This window comes from Heliangelus exortis, chromosome 15 (genome assembly GCF_036169615.1).
Source record: "Heliangelus exortis chromosome 15, bHelExo1.hap1, whole genome shotgun sequence".
Classification (NCBI taxonomy): domain Eukaryota; kingdom Metazoa; phylum Chordata; class Aves; order Apodiformes; family Trochilidae; genus Heliangelus; species Heliangelus exortis.
In genome coordinates this window covers 14,498,256-14,524,426 of record NC_092436.1, presented here as the reverse complement: position 1 = coordinate 14,524,426, position 26,171 = coordinate 14,498,256, and the positions used below count along the sequence as shown (strand labels likewise).

General features: G+C 38.6%; 1 long non-coding RNA gene across 1 annotated transcript; it reads right to left on the bottom strand.

Moving 5' to 3' along the window:
• Positions 1–14,506: 14,506 nt before the first annotated feature.
• LOC139803108 (uncharacterized) lies at positions 14,507–19,874 on the bottom strand. Its single transcript, XR_011728882.1, has 2 exons — positions 17,469–19,874; positions 14,507–16,190 (listed from the first exon to the last, which is right to left on the bottom strand). It is a non-coding gene; the product is annotated as an uncharacterized lncRNA (long non-coding RNA).
• Positions 19,875–26,171: the final 6,297 nt, after the last annotated feature.

Sequence of the window (26,171 nt, the reverse complement as noted above, 5' to 3'; positions counted from 1 at the left end):
CCTTTCAAGGTGTGTATTTCAGCAATGTGTCTCTCAGGTGGCAAGATGTGTTGGGGATAGAGGAATGGAAGTGAATTTATCTCTGTGCAACTTGAATTGCTGCAAATAATTTCTTGCTTGCTCGGCAAGGAATGTGAGTACATATACTCTGCAACACTGTTTTTAAGATCAGGGGTTATTTTTTCCAATGTTACTAAGAAGCCTTGGAAGTTAATTGCTGGAGATAGTTGGATTATTTTTGCTTATCTTTATTTTAGCTGGGATTATATACAATTCGACTGTAGCACCATGGCATGAGTCCACTTCAGAGACAGCCAATTATATAAGTCTATCAACTGCTATTATAATAAGGAAACAATGGAGACAGAAGATCTGTGTTCTGTGCTGAATGTAGGCTGGAAAGAGGTCACCCTGACATCCATAATTAGTTTCAGCATTTTAAATTAATAGGTAGTGTGCCCCTAAGGCCTCCATTCACTCAGGCTGAGGCTGCTGGGTATTTGGTCCAGCTCCTGCCTGCTTGTGTCAGCCATGGCATGGCTTAATGCACTGCTTTTATCATGGCAGAAGATATTATGGCAGGGTTAAGTCACTGTGAAAACAACATTTGCATAATACTTGTGTCATCCTACTTGTATTTCCCTTTGGAGACATGGGCACTGTCACATTATTCTGCAGATTTCTGGTAGATGGTTGGCTCAAGCTGCTCTGTCTTCAGGTGCTTTAGGGAGCTAAGCAGATGCTTAAACAAGTTCCTGCAAGCAGTTCATTGGGAATATCTAGAGGTTTATGGAATTGCTAGCCTGCCTCAACGGATGAATAGTACTAATTTGGAATGGTTTAACTAAAGGTGAATTAAAAGGTATTACCTGCTCAGACCTGAACCATAGCATAGCATCCAGATTTTTACCCCAAACTTGAGCAAAGCAAAGCTCAGCGTTGTGTTTCCAAGGAATCTGACAGCTCCATCTCTCACAAGGGATCAGTCTTTTCTGGGTTCATTCTGCCTCTGGTTATTATAGGCAAGACCATACATACTTTTCCTTCTTAATCTATAGGCTTAGGCACAATTACCCAGAGATTCTTGAACTTTTTGGAACTCATTGAGTTTCATTTTAATTTGACTTGAGTTATAAATTTGGGTTGGAATTATTCTCTCTTGGAGTGTCTGGGTAACATGTGAAATATGGAAGCATTTGACAGTTTTCAATTAATCCAGCAGATTACTTTTCAGTTTGTTCGGGTGTCAAACTGGGGAAAAAAATAAATAAATCCTGTGTTCCTCTAAAATGGAGACGATTTGACCTTGCATTTCAAGGAATTGAAGCTGGAATTACAATAGTCCTAGTGAAAAGAAATGTAGGAGGACTCAAGGATTTTTGATAGTATGGGATTTCTGTAGCAAGCAAGTGTTATTTCAATTGCAAATATAAGTAGCTTATTAATTGTAAGTTTTTAGACATTTAAAGATGTTTGTAGGTCTTACATGAGTAATATAATTCTAAAATATCAAAAGCACAGGGGGAACAACTGCAAAACTTTAGTTCACTGTCCTTAAAATGGCATTGCTTGTCAGTGCGTGGCTTAAGTAAATGGAATGTATGCCAGACATAAGTATTCAGATTTTTTCCTTTTTTTTTTTTTTTTTTTCCTTTATAGAGAGAATGCTGTTGAAATAAAATGCCTCTGAGTAATGGCTTCCTGCTGCCAGATAAATGCCATAGTAGAACCAATTATTTATTTTAGAATTATCTCTCTCATGAAAAATAAATACCAGAGCAATCCCAAGATGTGTATTTCCAAAGTAGAAGACATTGATCCTGTGACAGCTTTCTCTTATGATGTATTTACCTCCATTATTGTTCCAAATGATTGATGGATTCCAAATTGAATCACTATGTCATGTGGGAGCTGATGGAGTTGAGTGATTTTTACACAGAACTGGTTTTGTTGAATTCCTCTCTGTCCTTCCCTGTGGTGACTCCTGGCTGGCTCACCAAAAATTGACTTGTGGAAAATGACTCTGCAACTTGGAAAGCTCTAGAGAGGGGGATGTTTATTCAGATAATTCCTCTGAAATCTGTGTGCTGCATCTCCCAATCAGGCTTTTGTTCCATACACTGAAGTTTTACATATTCATTAGATTTCCCAGTACATATATGCATCACCTGCTCCTGCTTCGTTTTAAAATTAGTCCCAGGAGGTCATTTTCATAATCTCCTCCCTCCTGTGCTTGTGTAGTGTCTCTTGGTGGTCGTGGGGATGAAGTAAAAATGGAGCCAAGGTCTTTCTCTGGGTAAACTTTTCACCTCTTCTTCTCCAGGCATCTGCATTCCTTCTTCTTCAGCCAGGCTGACACCCTGTTCTCTTTCTTGTCTCAAGGTTGCTGTAGTTATCAGGTTAGCACATATATTTCCTTTTTAAAGTCAGGAGTATCTCAACAGTTTCTTAGCTTCTATTAACCAAGCATTCTTTGTTAGCTTCTATCAGGTCAGTGTGACCCCTAATTAGACAATTAATAGCAGGCATTTTATGTTAACCCTTACATCAATTCCCCCCTCTATTCAGTTAGTAAATTCTTAGCCCAGAGTATTTCAGTTTTTCAAGTTTATGTCTCTGTTGTTGAGAGTCACCTATAAAGTTTTATCTTGTTGGTTTATGTAGTGGATGAAGAGTCAGAAACAGCATGAGAGATATGGGGGAAGCAAGGAGTACAGTGCTAAAATATTACAAATTTGCAAGGGTATATTATATTCCTTTTCCAGCATCCCTTTTTCTTTTCTGCTGGTTGTGACATGGGAAATTTATTATTACAAAAAAATTAAAATGTAATAGCTCTTGTTAGTAGGTCAACGATCTTGCAGCAGTAGTAAAAAAAAAGCTGCATTTTTCAGCCTCACTGCTGTAGATATGTATTTTTTATTTCAGTCAGTTTCCTGCTATTCCAAACATGCCATATGATCTGCAGGGATCTGGGGAATTAATTAGGTACATTTTGTTTCTCCTCTAACTAATCCCCTCAGTTCTCTTAGTTTAGGGAGCTGAACACACCAATGACTGATAAGCCACAAGGGCCTTATTTACTTTACAGAAGGCTCTGCAAATCCCTCCTAGTTGGCCTCTGCTTAAATTTTCCCCACTTGGTCCTCTGTATAGTGGCATTTGAATGTGACCCTTGAAATCACAAGTATTATAGCACCTGGAAAAAGCAAATGGGAGTGGATGAATAATAAGAATAACCATAGTAGTTTAACAAGAACCCTTTTCTATTACCAAGTATTTTCTGCTTGAAGGGCCTCTGAGAGGATAGCAAAGCCTCCTATAAGATAAGCAGTATAAGCTGTGCCCCTTTCAATTCCAAAATAATAATTACAGTCAAATATCTTTATGTTTTCTGAATGTGGTTACAGTTTATTCAATTGACTTGTTTCCAGCCTAGTTTTAAACCACTCTATAGAGTCAGATTATCTTTTATTATCAGAGAAATGAAAAAATTTATGCCTCTATACTCTGTTGTTGTTGAAGTTGAGCCTGTGCCTGATTTAAGTTATGTCACAGCAGCTCCTCCTTTTGAGCATTAGTGGCAGGCTCTTACTTGGCTCTGCTCAGTGGGCACATAAGGCCAAGGAAAACTGAGATAATTTTGAATTTTTTTGAACTCCTTTGGTCAGATTCCCCTGGGGCAGTTGTGCTTCGTGGCTGTAAACTCAGACTGTTTGACTTAAATGAAAGGTAACTGGCTAAATAATTCTGAGGTTTTTAAAATTTGATTTGCTGTGTATGTTTTTTTTCAATAATTTCAGGACTGGGATTATTGGGAAACTCTGTACAGAACCTGTAAAACCCTTCTGAGATTATTTTTTTGTCTTTTTGTAGTTTTGAAAGGCTACAAAAGAAAGAAAATTTTCATTTTTTTGGTCCATTACTGATGATAAGAACAAGCACACAGTGCATCTCAGCTTGTCTTGCTTGTCCCACAGCTGTAGGGTGACTACAGAGTAATATTGGAGAAGGCCAATGACCTTGCAAGGACAGTCCCTCACTTCTTCCTCTCACTCCTTCTGCATCCAGTCCAGCACTTCAACACAGCGGTGTCATTTGTGGTATTTCATTTTTTTTCTTCTTCCATTTATTGTGTTATTCATCAGGGATGAATCCCAGCTTTCTACACCACTGGAACTCGTATACTGATGAAAAATATGCACTTAACCAAGTGTGGAGAGTGTGAATAAAATGTCCCAAAGAGAGTTCTTGGAAGGCTCTCTGCAATAGGGAAAATTACATTCCCAGTATTCCTCTAAGCCATTTCTTCCCAAGACTTTACCACTAGAATTGTGAAATGCCAGGAGATTCTTTAACAGCTCTGAAGTATCAATATATTCACTTTCATCATTATAGTGAAACATGACAGGTTTTTTTAAGGTGAAATCTTTACACTAGGTTGCTGTAGGAGACACAACTTAAAAAGGAAGATTTGTAAGCACTTGTCTCTCTTTATAATTTCTGACATCAAATGTCTGGAATAGTTTGCCTGATAAAAGTGCAATCTGTCTAATGAACCTGCAGTGCTTCTGATATGGTCACGAAGCTTGTGTAAAGATTCTTTGCCAAAATTTGACTCTTGTTTTGAAGTCATTTCCACTGGCTTTCCAAAAATGAAAGAGCTTTTATAGCATCCCTTCTCTGCATTGACCTTTTGTTAGAGCCTAGAGAAACATTTTTATCCTGGGGCTCAGAATGTGGCAAACACTTCAACATTTATCTGGAGAGAGTAATAATATCATCTGGTGTGCTACTAAATCACCTATTGGAAATAATAGCTTTTCACTGCCTTTTCTTACCTTGAGTAAGGCCTGGCTAATTTCCTTTCTTTTATTAATTAAATAGAATCCCTGGAGTGTCTAATCATCTTTGTTAATTCTGTGCCTAAGTATTAGGCAACCAGAAAAGTGCCGAGATTTGGAAAAGGCAGCTAACATCAGGAGGCTACTATCCAAACAAATCTTTCTGCTGCTCTTAATAATATTCTGTGAAGTTCACTTTAATTCAAGTAAGCAGCCAAGGTGTCTTTGAAAAAGTCTGTGTTTGAAACCAGAAAACACATATTAGTTGAGATCCTTCTGAACCTCATAGAACAGTGTTTGCTCTGTAATCCAGGACTGGCAACCACCTTTGAAACCTCAGCTACCTCTCTCCTCATCACTCCAATTAAAATCAGGATAACTGTGGATAAAACCAGGAGAATACTCCCCATGCAAGCTGGCAAATGAATGCAGGACATCAGGGGGAGGCAATGTTGGTAGTGAGTTCACAGCCATGGTAAGGGAATAACCATCTATCTAATCCTAATGGAAATCAGTCAGCAAGCTGCCTAAATCTCCACTGAAAATTCAAGTCTTAATTTCTGGTCTTCTTTGAGGAGATGGTTACAGAGGAATATATGCAGCTCTGAAGAGGGGGTGTTTGTTCACATTGGAACTGAGAACATTGTTAGCACATCAGAAGGTGTCTGACACAAGAACACGAATGAAAGAAACTGTAACAGTATTGTGACCATATCGATTACATAGAGTTTATCTTCCCTTTCTGTTGTCTCCTGTCTCAAGTAATGCTGTTCTTTTTCTCCTGCTTGAACAAGGGAGTGTGTAGCAGTTCTACAGTGGAAGCCCACTAACCAAAGAAGCATCCTCCCTTTAGCTGTAATAATTTAGTGCTCTGAGGATAAAACACATGCTTCTTGCATGTTAATTAATTCTCATTCTATGCCATATTCAAAATGCCCATTGACTTTAACAGAGTCTGATTAATTTCAGTGACTGTGGAGGAAATCTTTATTTTTCAGACATTGTCACGGTTTAGCAGAGGTTTAGCAGAGGTTTAGCACGATTTAGCACTACAACCCTAGGACAGAATTCCTCTCTATTCCCCCCACAAAGGGAAGATGAAAGGGGAATATTTAAGTTGGAAACAGAAAACAATTTGATACAGCTGTTACTAACACAAGGGAAAGGTAATAACATAAAGGGTAAAGTAACAAAAACCACAAATACGTTTATATTTAGATACAATCCGATCGATAGCAGGTGGTGAACTGGCAGCAACAAACAGCAACACATCCAGCAGGAATCGGGAGGAGAAAGAGGGAGGAGCTGCTGATTTTCTCATCTTTTATAGAGAATGGCAGGAAATGGGAGACAATAAATCCTCCTGTTTGTGTTCCTCCCCTCTCAGAGCCTGGAAAGCCCTCCTGCTTCAGTTCCTCCTCTTCAAAGGGTGACAAACATGCAGATGCCCAGGCAGCAGGCAGGATGCCTTCACATCATTGAAAGTCATTTGCTTAATTGTCAAAAAAATTTTTTTGTATGAAAGCATATTATGAAAGTTACTGATAGTGCTGATCAAAATTAATCAGTCTTAATATTGGTAAAACTAACATGTTATTTCAAACATTTATTAGTAAATTTACTTACATAGTAAATCCAGCCAACTCTTCTCACTGCCTGAAGTTCATTGTGAAAAACAATTTACTGTCCAGAATTCTGAGACCCTTGAGTGTCAGTCAGTAAATGACAGCTTCAAGACTTCAGTTTTGAGAGCAAGGTCTGGTAATTATTGGGTTGGGTTTAGACTTTGAAAGTGGCCTTTTAAACTCAGCCAGCCACTTATATAAAATGAGGTGTAAGTGGGATATCACCTGAGCTGTTGAAAAATTGCATTTTGGAAGCTCTCTTCAGCAGGATTTCTAATGCTTCTGTCCAGAGCACTAAAAGTGTATTGAAATTTCTGCCTTTCTTTTCGAGTGGAAATTCTGGAAACCTGTTTTGAAAAGAACTATTTATTTGCCAAACAATTTTCCAAACTCACTAGCTTAACCCGTGCAAGAAGATAAATTCTCTAAGTATTTATAACTTTCAAATTAGACTGAAACTCAGAATTAAGTGTAACTTAATTAATAACTAATCTGAGACACTTGGGACTATTAGAAATAAGGAACTAAGCTTGCTTAGCATTGATGTGGAGGTCATGAGGGGGTCATGAGAAGGGTCCAGAAGAGTCCTCTGGTTTTGTACTCTAGCAAGCACCCAAGGACCAGGTTTTATCTCTGTTGTTGTAACTCTCTTTGCCCAAATACAAATCTGTATCTACATCTCTGAGTACTCTGCCACAACATCTCTATTTAGGTTTTGAAAGTTGTATTTTCTCATCTTCAAGTTTTAGTAATGCAAGTTTAAACTTCTTATTTAAAATCCCAAGTTACAAACAACTCAATGATGAAACACAATTTGAAGAACTGTGTGGATCATTAATCCTCTAGAAATGTTTGACATTTGCTAAATAAAATATGAGAAACTTAATGTACCTACGCATCTATTCTTTACTCTTGTAATAGAAACCTTACCATGGAGATTACCTTTATTTATTAATCTTTAGGAAATGGTCAGGTGGTTGGGAGGTCTCCTGCCTGAGTCATCACTGCTTAATTATGTTATTAGGAGGTTGCATGTTGATTGCAGTACTACAAAATGAACAAGGAGATCATATGACTACCAGGATCAGCAATGTGCATGGTTTTGACTATAGCAGGCCTGAAGTAACATTTCTGAACCTATATTCTTTGAGTGAAGCATCAATCAAATGGTCTGAGGCAAGGAATTAAACAGTAAATAGATTTCTGCGCTTTAACTCTGAATTAAAATGTGCAATTAAAGTGTGTATTTAATTCCAACCCTGAAGTAGGTCCTGGTAATGATTTTTTGAGGTGGTTATATAATTGCACTCATTGATGTTTTATGAGATTTATGTGCTGCAAGATTTGTCTTAGAACTCAAGTTTTACAGGTGAGGCTGCAGAATTTCTTTCAAGGGTCTGCATCGTGTTGCCTGCATCAAGCAAGAGCAGAAACCTGGGAATTAAACTCAGAATGCCTTTCTTTTAAAAAGATGAATACATAAACATGGAAATGCTCATTTTTCACTGATGCAGGAATATGATTGTGAGCAATCTATATGGATTTTGCTGCCTCTAATTTTCATACAGTTCATGAAACAGGCAGGAGCTCAGCATTTTGTTTATTGTAACCTGCCTAGATTTGTCTTCCAAATAAGTTATTTTTCCAAGGGTTAATGGAATTGTCCAAGCAGAATGACTGCTGTAGGTGTAGGTGATTTAACAAGACAATAGCAGGCTAAAGGTGGCTGATGGAGAAGCTTGTGTGCTGTTCAAGGTGTTGCTTCAAGTGAATCCATCTTCAGCTTGGTTTCAAGGAGGGGAGGAATCAGGAGCATTGAGGTAAAGGCAGTTGCTGCCAAACACTTAATGAAATTGCATTCATCCAACTTTGTAAATCCAAAACCTTGAAAGATGGGTGGGGGAGATTATGATCACATCTTTTCCTCAAGAGACAAGGGATGTTCCAGTTACATCTTATTTTTTTTTAATGTCAAATATGTATTTATAGTCTTTATCATTGAAAATCTCTCCATGCTCTGTGTCTGAATCAGACAAGTTTGTCTTGTGTTCTTTTCTTAAAGTTGTGGTTTGTTTGACCCTTCCCTATAATGTTTCAAGTATGTAGAAGTCTTGATTAGGTTGGCCACAATATTTTGAGTTCAATCTTAATGTGTGAAGAGGTGGTGCTTACTGTCTTCATAGAGGAATTCTGAGAATAAGTGCAGCTCTGGTTGAACTACCACATTGCAATATTTTTTCTTAGAATAGCTACTGGAGTAATTTCCAATTAGGCTGTGACTCCATTACAGCCTTCAGGTTAATTCACTTTTTTTGGGTTTTTTCTTTAATGACAATATCAGTCCCTTCAGCAGGTCATTTTTTATATTTTCAGTACTGCTAGAAGACTAAACTATGTTAAAAATGAAAACACTTGAAATTATGCCTTCTGAATGGTATAATACTTGATAGCATTACACAAAATTAATTCACATATATTAAACAATTATTCAGTAGAGACTGAGGTTAAATTATTAATTCAGGGAAGGTAGCATCTCAGGTGGGGCAGACTCCCTTAGAACTCTGCTTATTGATGCCATCTGGAAAACTGGGTCTGCAAATGTGGCCCATCTTTCCTGATTTGACAGTGACTTGTTTTATGATGGGCTTGCCCTTTATCAGGGTATTTCTGACTCATTTTTCCATCATTAAATTCCAGTATGCTACTTTTCTGGTGTCTTTATATGTAAAGAACAAAATTGTTTGAGTGTTTCAGTAGAATCTGGAGGAAGGTATGAAATAAGAAATAGTTATTAGTACTCCTGTGATATGAAACTTAATAGCACACATAAACTAACTTAAAGGCTGTAGGTACCAAAGGACACACATACATTAAAAAGGTGTCTCTAGAGCAAACTATTTTATTCATTACTTACCCTCTCAGGATTAAATGTCTTGGAAAGTTAAATGCAGTGATGCAATGAAGAAAAAGATAATGCCTGAAGGAGTTTAGTAAAGTGACTGTGAGGTATTGTTATAGCAATGGCTACAGGATCAAGTGGGCACATCCTTCCTTCAATGACACTCTCACAGATTTACAGAAATCCCTGAGGACACAAGATAATGCTCAAAAGAAATTCAAATTGGTGGTATGGAAACCCTGGGTCCTGTTCACCACATACATCCTAGTAGTGTTTAAATTGCTGTAGTATATGTCTCAAACTGCCTTTTTAGTGAGTTTCACTCCCTGACTTATTAAAAAAAAAATAATTCAGGATCTGAAGTTAAATATCTGGCTAGAAATTGTTGATATTCTCTATTCAGTCCACTTGATGGAGTTGGATATCTACTTCCCATCAAGATAATGAATTAATGCCCACCCTGTACAGAATTCTCCAGCTGGTTAGAACAGCCTTCCATACATTCTAGATAGCTGAGTGAGCAATGCAGAATAATTCATTTTTTAATTGCTTAGTCCTCTGGCAAAGCTACGTGAAGAAATGCTGCCCATTAGTGTCTTAAGAGGAAGTTAAAAGGTTGCTGGTCTGCCATTATCCAAATAAAATGAGTAAAAATTACCAGCTATTTTAGAATCTTGCATAGAGTTCAGAATTGACCATAATGGTGGGGAAAAAAGAGGACAAAATGTGTGGTTTCTGAATTTGGTTCATCCATTTCCAGCTGCAAACTCCCCATAGGCATTCCTCAGGAACAGGCCTGGATCTCATATAGCATCTTAAAACTGACCTGAAAAAAGGGAGATGGATATTTAATCATCAGCATCATAATTGATCCTTCAGTTCTGCTTTACTTCCATGTTCACTGTAGCTGCATAAATCCTGTTCCATTTCTTTCTATAAGTGCAATGTTTTCCACATTTCCATTTCCATTAAAACCCCATTCGGATCTATTAGAGAAATGTTGTTCTCCAGTACTCTATCAATTAATGGAGTCAAGAGGCAAAAAAGAGCATGTAAATCAATCCAGTGGCCCAAAGCCTTCACAAAGGAGCCATTTCTGCTGCTGAGGTGACACAGTTGAGAAAAGAAAAAAACCCAACCATATTTAACAGAATGCTTCAGCTTCAGAGCAGGACTCATCCACTTTATCTTAATGGGAATTAGATCAGATTTGTTTGACTCATTTTGGTTTAGCTATTATATTTTATTTATTTATTTGAGGAATATAAGAAATTGACTTCCTAGTCTGAAATAAGTATTTAAAAGCCATCGGTAGGCAGACTCTCTAAATCTTAAAAATTCCTGGTAGCCTTCATACTTGATTTCATACATTCCCAGATGGATTTGTCTGCCAGCCAAGTGTTGAAGAGTTGTAGCAGCTGGTTTGAAATGAATTTAGTGTTTTATAATACTGGAGATTATAGATTTAAAGGGTTAGATAGGTGGTGAATATGGATCATGCTTACTCAGTGAGTAGTACTAGCAGCAGGATTTAGAAAAATATGTGCATGTACAGAGCATTGCAAAAGTGAGAAGGCAAATACTTGGAAAGATGTAAAGATCAATGAAAGAATAATAATTTGCTTAAGAAGTACCAATGAGTCCAGTGGGTCTCCTCTGTGGATGTCCCAGCACAGGCACTGATCAGCTTCAGAAGTTTTCTTGTGCTTTGTAACTTGTCAGAAAGTTCAGTTATTTTTTACACAGAGTTGTCATAAAAATAATTTCTGCATTTTGGTGGGTGCATCATGTTGAAACTTGTTCATTATGATGAGCATGAAGCTGTTCTGTTTCCATAGAAGCAGACCTACACAATTACGTGTTTATAAATATTTGTAGGTTTCCTACATGTATTATGTTTTGAATTTGGTGAAAGTATAGAAATTTATAACCTATTCTCTCTCTTTTTTTAAAAATCTGATTCTGAATTCTAGCTATCGTGTTTATCAAGTATAGGTATAAATAAGACACATTGGCTTTTATGTGCATCAGTTAGGAAATTCCTATCCAAAGGAATTTATAGGCTGCTTTGCAACTAAAAAAAATAGGATTAGGCATAGAATATTGCTACAGAGTTGAAAGTATGTGCTACTCAAGCCATTGTGTTATTTAAGGCCAGAAATTCCAAATTTTCAAAGATGAATTTTACTTATCTTCCAATATATGCAGTTTTGGTTAAAAGAACAGTTAAAAACCTGCCAGCAAAAGAGATGATTTACTAAAAAATGAATATGAACCAGTTGGAGTCAGTGTGTGAATTTCTGGTCATATTTGCCCTTAAATACTGGCTGACACTTCCGTTGGTGTATGTGGATTATAGTTAATTGTATCTTGAGACAGAATTCCATGAGCTACAACAGATGTCTTCTAATAAGCTGTTTGTGACTGGAGAACTCTTTCCAATCCTTCTTCATTAACTTAGTTTTGTTGTTGAAAGAGGGGGGAGTGATAATCTTCCTATCAGCTTATGCAAGAGGTGTTTTAAGCAATATAATAAGGATCTTTTAATTGTCAAATTTTGACTCTAATGAAGAGCCACATTGTGGTCCATTGTAAATTTCTGTAGCATATTGGCACTCCATGAAGTCTGTTGCAAATCCCAACCAACATTCTGAAATAGAATTACTTTCAGATCTGCTAAAATTTTGTTTTAAAAATTAAGACCTCAGTGGTGGTTGCTTTAATCTCATTAACAGAAATGAACTCAGAATGGCTGATGATGGATGTCTGCATACTCATTCATCTGTCTTTGTTTGTAACTCTTAATTGTGAGGCTTATTTTGATAAAGAGAAGGCCAAGAGCTGTTACAGAGGTCGGGCAAGCAACGTTCATTTAGCTTCTGTGCCAGTGAATTTCAGCTTCAGTCAGGACAGGACCCAGCAGGACAAACCAGTCTGCCAGCCCCATCATTAACTGTGTTCCCATCCCTCCAGAGAGCTGGAAGCTGCATGGCCTGAATTCCAACAGTTGTGTGCTGGATAGAATCCTAGAATGGGCTGGGTTGGAAGGGACCTCAGAGCTCATCAAGTCCAACCCTTGATCCACTCCCCCCGTGGTTCCCAGCCCATGGCACTGAGTGCCACATCCAGGCTCTTTTGAAATATCTCCAGGGATGGAGAATCCACCCCTTCCCTGGGCAGCCCATTCCAATGGCTGAGCACCCTCTGGGTAAAGAAATTCTTTCTAATGTCCAACCTAAATGTGAGATAAGGTCTCATGTCCACCAGGAGATGAACTGGAGCCATTTAACTTAAGACATTTCAAAATATTCTAATTTAGATTTCTTTTTACTATGCACAAGTCTGGGTTGCAGTGCAGGCTACAGAGCTAGTTCAGCATTTTACACCTGACAACTATTTTTTTCCCCTGGATTTCTCACCTGGAGGTGAAAGAGCAGATACTTTGTTTATGGAGTTGCACTGGCAGATTTCAGACTTAGGGCAAGCCATCATCTAAAAAATGCAAAAAGCTTTGGAATTAATAAGTACCTGTCCCAGTATACGGAAAACATGAAGAAAACAATATAAAATCCCTCCTGTTCTCATATAAGCCAAAGAATAAAAGAATAACTATATTTAATCTACTGGAATTCCATTAATGTAAAGTTAGTGTAAGGAGCAGGGGAATGAGTTTATATGAGCTCAGTGCCTGACAATGCTGCAATCAAATGCTGGCTACATTCCAGCCATTAGATTGGGAGTTACACGAGGCAGTTTTCAGCAACGTTTCTACTGGAATTCTCTATGGGAAAAATCTACCAATAAAGAACTTTATTTTTTCCTCCATAGTTTTCTGTTTGAGATTTCCTCTGTTGGTTGTACATCATCTCTGTGTCCTCTCAGTGGGTCAGACAATAGGGATGAATATTCCTCTGGGATTCTGGTGTTCAGTATCTGTATTACACTTGATGTGCTGCATTACTAAATGCACTAAAGGGAATTTTTGAGATCACAGGGCACAAATGATGAGTAGTAAAGGCCATGAGATTTGGCTCTTTAGTATTTCAAAACAATACTTGGGAGTGGTTTTTTCAGTTGCCTGTAGGATCAGTACTTTGCCTTGAAGATTTTCTGATAGATTTGGAGTTTCTCAGTAAGCTGTTATTTGAATGATGCCACACTTTGCTGGAATTTAGAAGGGTTTTCTGGGGCTGTTCTTGTTATTGGGCTGTTTGTGCTCACGTGAGAGCTGGAACTCTTTGAAGACCTCAGTGTTGGGTGACCTGAGAGTGCTCCCAAACAAGAGGAGGGGAAGCAATGTGCATGTGAGGATGAGGGCAGAACTCCCTGCCTTTGTGAAATTCTGCTTCAGCTGTCACCTAGCAGTTGTTTGAAAGGTGGATGAAGATGAAAATGAGTTGCAAATGTGGCAATTAAAAGTTGAATAATACCTAGGGAGTGGAACAAAGAATTAGACATTCAAAATACTTGAATTAGATATTCAGAATGCTTGGATTGATGTCAAATTCTCAGCTGTATAAGCTCTGTCTCCATGTCCTTGGGAAACCTGAGGCAAACAAAAACTAACACAGGATGGGCTGCATACTGCAGGTTTTAGAAGCAAAGAACCAACTTATATCCAGGGAAAGTTTCATCTGATTAATGAGTCAGAGTGCAGTGTTTGTCCTGATATAATTAGGATGAGATAACATTCATCCATCTGCACTTGTACACTGAACATGAGAAGGATGAGAAGGAGGGATGTGCCCTTTGTGACATCACTGCTGTCTTTTATTCAAGCCTTCAATAATTCTTTAGTGTCTGAACTAGTGTTGTACATCTTCACTTTGGAGCTTCTTTCATGAATTAAACTGACCTCTGTTTCATTTGATGAGCAAAATAGAAGATGAAGTTTTTGCTGTATCTTGCTTTCTTTTTGAAGTTCAATTTGTGTCTTATTGTATTTATTGTCCACTGTTCAAGCCTGGCTTCAAAGTCAGTAATTTTTCAGTTAGTTTTTCATGGGCTTTTAAACAGTGCTTGTCCTATTTATCATTAATGTTTTGTCACAGCCCATAAATATTACTATTTTACATTTTATTTGTGAGGAAATATTAACCACTGCCCACATATGTCCTACAAACTGCAGAAGTGCCAGCTTTATGGTTTCAATGAATTACAACGGTTTATTTGAGGGAAAAGAACATCATGATGAAAGCAGTCTTTGGAAGGGGTTAATAGTGGGAGAAAACCACAGGGAAAAGAGGTTTCTAAACAGTCACCCTAGGGAAAGGGCTATTAGGAAAGGAGAGGGGAGAAAGGAAGCAGTTGATCCCTTTTTTACCCTCCCAAGGAATTGCTGCCTCCATCCTCCTCACTACTGGGGTCACGGTTCCTTCTCACTGAGCTCGCTGCTTTTTGCTGCTTTTCTCTGCTGTTCACTGCTGGTGTGCTGCTTTTTCCTCTGAATTTTATAGCAAAAAGTTCTTTCTTCTCATCAGTTATTGCCAGAGGTTGCAAATTGGTAGCTGCTGGTCTTCCCTTTGTATTCAGGTTTTCCCGGAATTCTTTATTTCTTGTATTTGGTACCAATTTGCACGACCTGGCTGGCAGCTTTATCCCGAGTCATTCTGATTAGCATTTTGATGAGATTAATTTATCTTTAGACAAATCAAATGATGCCGGTGCCGCCCCACGCCAGCTCAGATGTAATTTTGCTGTTTCAAGAGACAATTTTTATTTTTTCAACTTACTGCCATGTCCACAATATCACACATATATTAATGCTTAAAAAACATCAGTGAAGTTGTTTCATTGAGCAGCTTTGAGATGAATGGTGTTATCTTCAGTTATGGATAAAAATAGAGAGATTTACACCAGATCTGACTGACATGTTCTGTTTTACACATTTATCAGCTTTGTTCTGTCTGCCCAAAATATTTAGAATTACTTAGCAATTTATCCATTTGTAACTCAGCTCTTGTCTTGAGTACCTGTGAGTAGTAGATGATGTGCGCAGAGCTTGAATATTTCCCTGAAGGGCAGAAACTCTTCCAATGAATTGTGGAGTTTTTGAACTGTTTCAAGAAATCATTTCCACCAACATTGTATACAAGCAGTAAAAAAAAAAAAAGCAAGAGATTTCAGTTCTTCAGAACAGTGCACATCTTTCTTGGGCATGAGACCATCCTCTTACACTTGCAGTCTCCATCCTTTTTATTCCACATGCTCCAGCTTTTGCAAAAAAATTAGAGGAGGACTGTCTGTGTAATCATTAAACATTTCTTCTGTACTAAAAACAACCCTGTGACAGGGAACAAAATTAGTAGTAATGGAAAGGAATGGATTTATGGAAGGAAATCACACCTTATAGAAATACATTAATGTTTTCCAAAGCAGTGAAAGGATGTGACTAGGAATGACTTGGCTGGTGCACCATATGCAGATTTCTCTGAAGCTTATAATAAGATCTCTTTTTCTGTGCTTTAATCCAGCTGTACCACCAAAAGAGATGTTGCTCCCATAGAGTAGAAACAGAAGAGAAAGATTAGGGAGACATGAGGAATTTTTCAGATGGCTTAATGTAAAGGCATCTCTGTTCTGCATCTTCAGGGAACATATAGCAAGGTGGTGAAATTCAGAAATCATAAAAATTAGTTCTCAGTAAAAGCCAAACTATAGCTCACTGCCATGAGTCACTGTGCAAAAAAAGGCAGATCAGTTCAGTGGTGCTAATTCTGAGATGGTCACTGTGTGCAGCTTCAGGAATGCTGTGGCTGTCACTGAATTTTTCAGAGCTATCTTACATGTTCTTCAAAAGTGTCCACCCAATTCCAGCAATGACTGAAAAAGGCATCCACATTTTTAGACATTGATGGCCCTCTCCAATTTGCAAGGGTACTTCAGACATGGGAAAAAGATGAAGAATAATGAGATGAAAAGAAGGTTGGAGTGAGTTCCCCATGTGGAAAAGTTAAATGGATGAGAACTCGGACAACAAACGACTGAAGCAAGAGTAAAATAAAGGTCTTCAAGTGAATGCAAATAAGGAGTAATTACTCATTGCCTCTCATAACAGAGGAGCCAATGGGCAACCACTGAGACTCTCATAAAGCAAATTTATACCAAGAAGCTGTGTTTTACATGCCATGCATAATTCAAGTGGGTAACTCAGGATTTTTAAGATATCGAAAGTATAAAAAAGAACAATACCCAATTAGAGAAAATCACAGACCCATCAAGGGCTTTTAAACACAACATGCAGATGCAAACTCCAGCTCAGGATGCTGGGACATTTTATTGGCAGAAGCATCATCTGTGTGTGCTGGTTTTATACCTTTTTTCTGCACCGAAACAAGGTGCATAAAAGATTATGCTTTTCATCTGACCTGAAAAATCTCTTCTTATTTCCTAACAACCTTCCTGACTTAACCCTAAAGCAGACTCATCCTCTGCACTCAAGAAGGCAAGACGAGCTTGAAGACTATAACAAAGAGTTGCAGACATGCACAAACCAGTATTTTTGTCTTTTCAAGAAAATACTGAAAAAATCTAGCAGTGGGTTTCACAGGTAGGTTCTAACAGCAGGGTCACATCTTTAGCCAGGGTTGCTTTCTGCTCTGGTCCTCAAAGTCTGTCTGATATCATTCTTACACCTCCTTTTGCCAAAGTTGATTTCGTCCATCAGTTTTCATCTGCTGAATATTGGTCTCTTGCACATCAGTTTTGATTTCTTAATTCCTTAGACATTCAGTTCATAACTTCCAGACTCTGCTCATTTCCACATCCCATTGTTTTCCCCAGCTCTGCAATACTCTTCATATCCTTGCTTGTTCCTGCTTTCCAAACCTGACCATTATGGGTAGGTGCCTGTAAGTAAAAGTTACTCCAAACAGCAAAAGTTAGGAAATATTCTAAAAAACTGAAACCAAGGCAGTTAAAAGCACGTCAGATTCTTTTTTTTATGATTATGAATGTAAGTACTGTTATGTAAGTGTGATAGATGTTGTGGCCAGAATGCTCATAATATCCAGCTGTTCCTCAGCTCATGGAGCATGCAAAAGGCTGGAATTATTTCTGATGTAGTTGTTGCAGCTGAGGAGGGGACTGAGTCAGTTTTACCTCTTCACACTTCTCATCTGATCAGGAAATATTTAGAGGAGACAGCTGCTTCTGTGGTGGTGATTCCATTTACCCTGCATAAAGGCTGGAGCTGTGCTTCAGGAAAGGGTGGCTCAAAGAAGACTAAAGAACTAAAAGCAGAGAGAGAACAGATTCTTGAGTCTTCTTCTCTGCATCATGTCACCAGTGTCATTTAGACATAAAACCAGAGGGGATGTTAAGAACTGCCCTCTGATGCCATCTGACCATTGTACATAGAAGTAAAACAAGGAAAGAAGAAGGTAAGATAAAAAGAAATCATGCTGCCCACATTGTGCTTGCTGGGCTTTTTATTTAAATCCCTGTGTATTTCAGAACCATTTGTACAAGGGAAGTTTGGTCAGTTTTCTTCCCCACCCACACCATTCTTTTTTGTACCTTTCTGCCTGTATGGTTGTGTTACACCTCAGCTTCTCAGGGGGCTTCCTCTTCAGTCACCCAGTGGGTTTTGCTGTACCTGGTACGTTTCAGGAAAAGTGATGTCCAAAGAAGGACACCAAACCTGGCTGAGGTTTTTATGAAGAGCAGCTGAGGGAGTGCTAGGGAGACAGGTATGCTAAAAATTCCCTTTGTGGTCTACTAACCTGTTCATAGAAACAATTGACTGTTTCTGCTTGAAATGCTTAAATCTAGTGTAAGTCAGTGGAAGAATTTTGAGAAATTGCCAGCTAGCCTGGGCATGATGGATTGTTTGCTAGATACCCAAGATTAGTTCCTTTGATACCACCCTCTGCTAAATTGAGGGATGAATTTCAGTATATTCTACAAGTGATGAAATTGGGGAGCTGTGCAGAAGGGACTAAAAACTAATCAAATGCTGAGACCAGGGGATGGACCCTTCAGATGGCTGGATTGATCTCCTGGGGGAGTGGCCAGAGGTGTTACACTGATCGGGCACACGTAGTGGTGAGATCCAGGTGGGAACCCCAAGTGAAGGTGCTCTCATTAGCTTTCCATTAACAGGGCTTGCTTTGATTTATTACATCACCTAAAGAGAAGAGCTACTCAGAGGTGGGTAACTGTAATGTTTAACAGCCAGAGTAACTCATGCTGGTGCCCAGGGGTTTAAATTAAACCTCTGTGCTCCATCCCACAGAACAGATGACTTTCAGAACCATTCTCTGCCTCGATTATGTCTGGGAATCTCTGAGTTTCCCTTTCTGAAGGATTGAAAGGAGATTTGCTAAACTGGCTCTGAGAAGGTTACACATTATTCTTTTTAAGTCTTTATTTTTCTTTTCTCTATAAAAGGCTGCTAGACAGCGTAGCTCTCTTGTTCCACAGAAACACTAAGTATTTTGTCTTTATCTTTATTTTGCTGCAGGATTTCGGGCACACTGATTTTCATTCACCCAGTGCCTGATTTTCTTCATATTTCGACATACATGTTTCTAATTCTGAATTGTCCTTAATTTCAGCCATGCCAAGTCACTTGAAGTCCAGAGTTGACAGCCAACCTCTGTCTTTCTTTAGAAACAAGGGGGAATGTTTTATTTGTATTTTCAGACTAAAGGCAATGCTTTTGCATCCTCTGTTTTCTTGTTTCTCTCTAGGATATCTGAGAACAGATCTTGCTTTTCTGCACTTTTTTGTTTCCAATATAAAATGACAGAAGCCCCCAAAAGTTACAGCTCTCCCTTGGGTGCACACTTATCTGAGCTAATATACAGATTATTTAGATGTTAATAATGATGTATAATGAACACGTTTAGCATTTCAGGCATGTGAAGGATTCCTGTAGCTCAAAGTGAGAACTGATATTGATTTTCTGTCTTACACACTCTTTGAATAACATTGGCTGATTCAGTCCAGGTGCTTAAACCAAATGTAGCAATAAGTCTGACTGGTATGAAGCATTCCAAATCCTGAATGAGAGCATCTTTAGCATTTTGGGATGTTTAAAGTCCAGAATAATGGGCAAATTCTACATCTTGGATACGTAGTTTGTCTTTTTAAGGATCTCTGAGAAAGAACGGATATGGCTTAATCTGGTCCTTGAAGCTGCAAACATTCCCAGATAACTGTTTGGTTACTCAGGAACTGTGATTCTTAAGTAGTATTTACAGTGCTGAAGCTTTGATGACCAGAATGCTGGCCTGCATCAGATAACCCAAACACATTGGCTCTGGCAAAACTTGGAGTAAATGATCTGAAAAGAAGAAGAAAAGAAAGCTCCTATCCTCTAGTTCCGAGTATGACTTCATTTTTAGTAGCTTTTCACCTCTGAAAGTTTGAAGTACTGCCAAGCCTGGTTTTCTTCAAGATGTGACATGGTAAAGTAGTGATAGATGTCAGCAATCAAATGGAGTCAGCTAATTAGCTCCTGAATTGGTGTGGAGGCAGCACAGAGCCCAGTCCAACAGAACAGACTGGGGGGATCTTAGCAGCAAATGGGAGTTTGGTCCTTTCCTTCTGCCCCACTCCTACTCACTCACACACTCTTGTGTTATTCTTTTTGTATGATAGTGGCATAAAAGTCAAAAGTACAACTGTAGAGAAACAATAAATCTTTCTAAATGCAGGCATAGTTAACAATTGGTAGGGGCCAGAGTTCTGCAGCAGATGAAGGTGAAGATCTAGTGGAATATGCAATTAATGTATGCAGCATCATTCTTTGATGTGAGAGCATGCAATAAGAAAGAAGTAATATATCCAGCATGGGGATTTGGAAGCATTCCTGTTTATTGTCATACTACCTGCCAATCAGGAACAAACTTCTCAAGGTAAAAGGTGTGATTTTGTTTGTGCTATGAAAAAAGTAGGTCACTGACAGAGGTGGTATTTTAACACCTCCTATTCAGTGAGGTGACTGTACCTGTCAGTGTAAGCTACCTTGTCTTTTCACTTTGCTAATCACCAGCCAGCTGCAGTACAGTTTCCCATCCCATCCTCACCATCAGCTCAAATGCTGTTGGGATTTTGAGATGACAGGGTCCACTATCTTAGAACTAAAGAAAAAAAAGAAAACCGAATCCACCATCCAAACTATAAAACCCAACAAAATCTCCTCTTCTTTACTGTTTAAAACACCATTTCAAAACCATTGAAAAAACAATTAACTCCCAAATCTTAATTTACAGAGTAATTTTTGTTCACTAATTCCCCACAGATGCTACCTTCAGTGTCACTTTTGCAATGCAGGTCAGTGAGGAATATCTTGGTGATCTTTTCCTTCCACTTCAGTGACTTATTCATAATTTTAGTTCCACTGAGGTATTTCAGATTCAAACAGTGCTTTACAAACAGAAGGTTCTGTTTCTCATGGCTCTTTTCTAAAAGATTAAGCTTTTTATTTTCAGTTTCTTATGATGTTACTCAGGTATCTGCTTTTCACTCTCTTCAGCAATGGGTTTGAATTAGGAGATGAGATGAATTTCTGTTCATGTGTTTTTCAGGCACCTCTGGCTTTTTTGTTTATGATTAGTAATGACTAATTTTGTCAGATTTCAAAACTGTGACAATTTTAGTCCAAGTCACAGTAAGGGGTTGGGCAGATCAGACTGCTTGGTGTGCAGAATTTTGGCAAAACTGCTGACATTTTCATAAAAAAACATAGTGCCCTCAAATTCACCAAACTGATGCCATGGCTCACCTCCTCACGAACTTCTTGGAGCAGTTTTTAGTTTCTGGCTTTGTTAGGGGGTTTTTATTTTACTCAAGCTGATTAGTTTCTGAGTATTAAGCTTGTTTGTTCTTTCTTTGGCAACTGGTCTTACATAGAATTTTTTTCCAGTCCTTGTCTGGATTACTTGGTCTCATAGAAGGAATCATCTTACTGTTTAATAGATGTTTATTAGTTATTTTGCAATGAATTACTAGATGGATGATAAGAGCTGCTTCTGGAGGCTGGCAAAAAGATTTCCACTCTGAAATACTTACAGGATGGGTAATGGTTTCTTTGCATGAAAACTTCCATCATGTGAGGGATTTTGTGGCTCTGAATGCTCACAAATACAGTCCTTGAGTTGCACAGGATGGACACTTCACTCTGTAGGACATAATTAATTTATTCCTATCAGTGTGTCATACAGAATGAGAAATGCTAGAAGAGGTGGTGGGGTTTTTTAATTTGTTTTGGTTTTGTTTTGTTGTTTTTCCTTCTGGTTTTCTGTGCCAGTGTGTTTGATACATTTATTTTGTAAATACAGACATTAGTCTGAACATAAAACCCAAGAAACATTTATACAAAATAATGAAGACATAGACCAAATTCTGGAGTAGTGGTTATATTTTAATAATCTCTTCCAGACAGTTTTATCTGTATCCCTTAGGATGTTGGCTGTGTAAATAGAGGTTTAATGGTATTTTATGACTTGGTTCTTGTTTACCCACTGGGTGTAATTCTGCTGTTGCTCAGCAAAGCTTCCAAGTGCAGTGTTCTCCAGTCCTGTGGGAGCCAGTGGGAACTGAAAACTTCTCTCAGAAAAACTGAGCACCACCAAAGCCTTTGGGTCACTAAGAGCAGTTGTTACAGGGAAATTTATCTTTTGTACATGTGCCTTCTCTTCCTAGAGAAATTTACTGCAGTATTACACCATAACACCTCTGCATTATACAGTAGTTAGAAAAGCAAGGGACCTCTGATCCAGGCTTATAAGAAGGAGGAAGCAAAAGGACTTCACTACCAGTGGTAGTTCTCAAGCCCTCTCAAAAAATTAAAGTTCTTAAGCATAAAGTGCTCTTAATATTTCCCTAAAGAGCATCAATTTCTTCATAAATTCAAGATTCCCATTAGCAGATGCAACAAACTTGGGAGCAGCATCCCGGGCAAAATTGAGTTGATCAGAACTGTCACAAGTTTCTTGTTCCTGATGCTCTCTCTTCTGCACATGCACTCATAAAATTCCACAGAATTGCTTCAACTCCACTGTGTGTGAGTGTGAAGCATTGTGCTTTTCCCATATATTCAGGCTTTTCCCATGCATTCAGGCTGGCTTTTGGAATCAGTCATTTTCTGTACCCTGTGCTGATGAGATACTCTTACATTCTGTTTCTGGTCTGCTTCACTTCATTGTTCCAGTGGTATCATTACAAGTTTTCACTACTTAATAATTTTATGTATGAATTTCTTACTTGTATCTAAAAAGAAAAGGGGGTGGGATGTAGGGCAGAGGTCAAAACACTTATTGAGGGGCAAAACTTTTTTGCAAGGATTCTTCAGGCCTAACTTAAGTACAAAACCTAAAGCTGAAGTGTCAGCAAGACTCTTGCAGGTTCAATTAACTGCATGGAAAATTGGCAATTTATCCACTTAGTTATCTGGTAGCCAGAAGGAGAAGGTACAACTAAATTGCCATTTATGATGAAAAAAATAAAACCACGTATATAACAGTTCCAGAGGGGAAAGCAGACCCCTTGGCAGCTGCAGAAATGCAGTCCCCTTGCAGAGAGGGTCTGGTCCCCAACAAAAGTTTCTGGTGCAGGATGAGTTTGTCTGCCTGCATGTAAGGATTTTCTGCATGCTGAAGAAGAGCAGAGCACATCCTGGCAGCTCTGATCTACCGAGGGATGTGGTACTCTGGGAGAGGGCTTTGTCTTTATTCACAACACATCCAGTGCCTCTCGGCAGGGGAGGGAGCAGCACTCCTCCCTGTCAGCCCGTCCTCTGCCATCATCTGCAGAATAAACTGAACTCTAACTCACCATTTAGGAGAGAGGGAAAGAGGAAAAGAAGAGAGAGAGAAAGGGATTTGCTCTCTGTCTGGGAATGCATTAGCTCTCTGCAAAGGCACAAAGCAGAGGGAGCAGCATCAGCAACCTTGCAAGCAGTGACTGTTTCCAGTTAATATGGTCAGAGCTACTTGGAGGAGCCAATTTTAATTACTTAGACACGTAACACTTGAGCTTTGCTGAAAACTGGATGTGTCAAGCACACCTTTGCTTCTGATTTATACCTAAAGATTTGCATCTTTCACAGAACAAACCTAATCAGGAGAGATTCAACCGAGGTAGGTAAGAGATTTCTACCTAAGTGTCACCTTCTACATTGTTAACATATGTTAACAAATATTACTTCTGTATGGCTGTGAGAGAGCACTTAAAACTATTGCATTTGTCCTTATGTTATGTTACCTCTGAGCGAGCTTAATCCCAAGAACATCTGCAATATATTTTAAAGATGCATTTTAATTTTTAATCTTAAACATTTAGTATCATAGTGAATTGTGCACTTTAAAAGTTAAGTTTTGAATGAAGTAATATGTTCATAGAATGTGTTTTGAGATGTATCTTTTGCTGCTCAGTAATGAATTTACAACATTAAAAAAATCAATTTCTTTGCTGTTATGTTCCAATGCAGAGGTTTAGTGCATCAGCCAGATTAATTTTTCTAACTCATGATCCCAGTCAGCCCTAAGTGATCTGACTGAATAGTTTTAAGAGTTTAGTCATGCTTATCCCATTTGCAGAGATAGTTATGAGCTTTTGCACATGGCATGGGTGATTCTTTTTTCATAGTCAGATGGGTTGTTCCATCAACTTGCAATTCAATAAGGAAAGTAATCTGATGATAATACTGCAAATAAAGTCCATGCCCAACTATGTGAAACAAAACTTGGTTATAATTCAGTTCTGTGTAAGTAGCAGCACTGCTGATACCCAGCTGGTGAAATTCATTACTTTTTCAGGCAGAGTTAGAGCCAGTCTTCTCTGCAGTCTGGACCCTGTCTAGAAGTTGATGACAGAGAGTAATTGAGAAAAATATATTGGCAAAGGTTGCATCTTTATGAAGTTCATAAGATTTTTTTTTTAGGCATTGGCTAGATTTGATTTGGTGTGTGATACATCATTTTTGAAACTCTATGTGCTTACCCTAAAAAATAGACCAAATGGATCACAGTTATAGGGTGAGAGGAGAGAGCTAAGAAAAGTGGAAGAGAATGGATAATAAAAAGTGCTCGAGTGACAAAGAACATTAAATTTAAACATCACCTCTATATCAAATGCATAAATAAACCTTTGCTCAAATATTTGCTGCTGACCTGTAACTTTGTTTTCCATTTCATCTGGGTTTTTTGCCTGTTTTTTTTTTTTTTTTTTTTTTTTTTTCTTCTTTCCGTTACTGGAGGTGTTCCCATCTATTTATTTAATATCCACAAAATTTTGAGTGTTGACAAAAGAAGGACATTTGATTGCTTTTTGTGTGTGTGTGCATGTGTATTTTTTTAGTTTAATTTTGTTATATTACTGCTAATGCAAGTGGAACTCAAACCTGCTCTCACAGTGCACGTGGTCTTGGGTTTTATCCAGTAGCTGTTACTGAATGTGAGGAGTTAAAAATGGATAAATCTTATTGTTTGTCTGAACTTCTCTACGTTTTTCATTTGGGTTATTTTCACTGAGAGCAAACGTTGACTAGAGGTGTGGAGAGGTGTAAAAGCTTTTTCATGAATTTCCAGAACTGAAAGAATCCAAAGAGTTCTTCTAGAACTTTTTTGCATGGTTTTTCAAAATCTGGTGGTGTTTGGCAGAGAGGAAACAGCACTCTGCATTTCTGGGATAAATGTTAAATCTGAGTAACTCCAAAGAAATTAAAGATCTGCCCCTGGTGCTTGTTGTGTTGTTGCCTAAAATCTGCAGCCTAAGCATTTTCACTTGTCTCAAAGAAGGTAAAAAAGGGGGGGCAGTCAAAGAAGAAAAAAGTTTGAAAGTGTCTGATAGATGTTTTACGTAATTTCAGGCTTCTGGGCAGGAGTCAGCTTTGGGGAAAAGCCAGCAAGCTCTATTTATATCCCTTAAGTGAAATAAATCCAGTGGCACTGAGGGAGAAACACCTGCTGAGGATCTGGCTCTTGGAGAGCAAAGGGATGGATGTCCTGGGATGCTCCTCTCTGCAGGGTTTGTACAGGGGTTGGTGAACTCTGGGCTGGCAAGGGTTTGTGAGAGGAAGGCTCTGCCTGTAGCATTCTAGTAATCTGATTTCCTAGAAGAGAATCAAACCAGTTTGTTGGAAATGCAAGTTTGCTGTGTAAATGCACTTGCAGAACTTTCTGGGTCTTGGTTAGTTCTGGAGCATGTCTGCTCAGCACCCTGATGGGTGAGTTAGGCAGGGCATAAATCATATTTGTAGTGTCTGGGGGAAGCACCTACTATAAAACTTTCTTTCCTGTCTCAGTAGAAAGCATTGGAACGGTGACAGCTCTGCACAGTTTGGGCTGGCAGGTTAATGAACTGATTGCTGATTGCACCACAGCTGATCAAATATCCACTTTTGTCATCCCCATCTGGGATCTCTCAGGAGAAAAATTAATCCCAGTGCAGGGCAGGACGTGTCTTCAAGTAGTTTGTTGTGCCCCAAGTGGGCAAATGAGCTGCTCAGAGGATTTTTGTCAGCCTGGCATCAGAGGGCCCCTTGTCCTCTCTGAGTAGCAATAGCATCTGTTGGTTTAGCCTCTGAGGAAATGCACATTCCTCTGCTCACCACCTTGGTTCCACCTCCAGGAGTTGTGTTACACTGTTTGTCACTGGCATTTTGCTGAGGTGCACTGGTCCCTTGTTGGTAAACTGACCCTTCTGAATTGCCTCTCACTTTAAGATCTGCAGTGATCATCTTGTAATTTTCCCACAGATCACAAGTTTGGAGGCATTTACCTTGAATGCATTTATGCAGAAAATACATTTGTTTACTTACTGAAATAAGGAGTTGTTCTATACAGAGAGATGGAA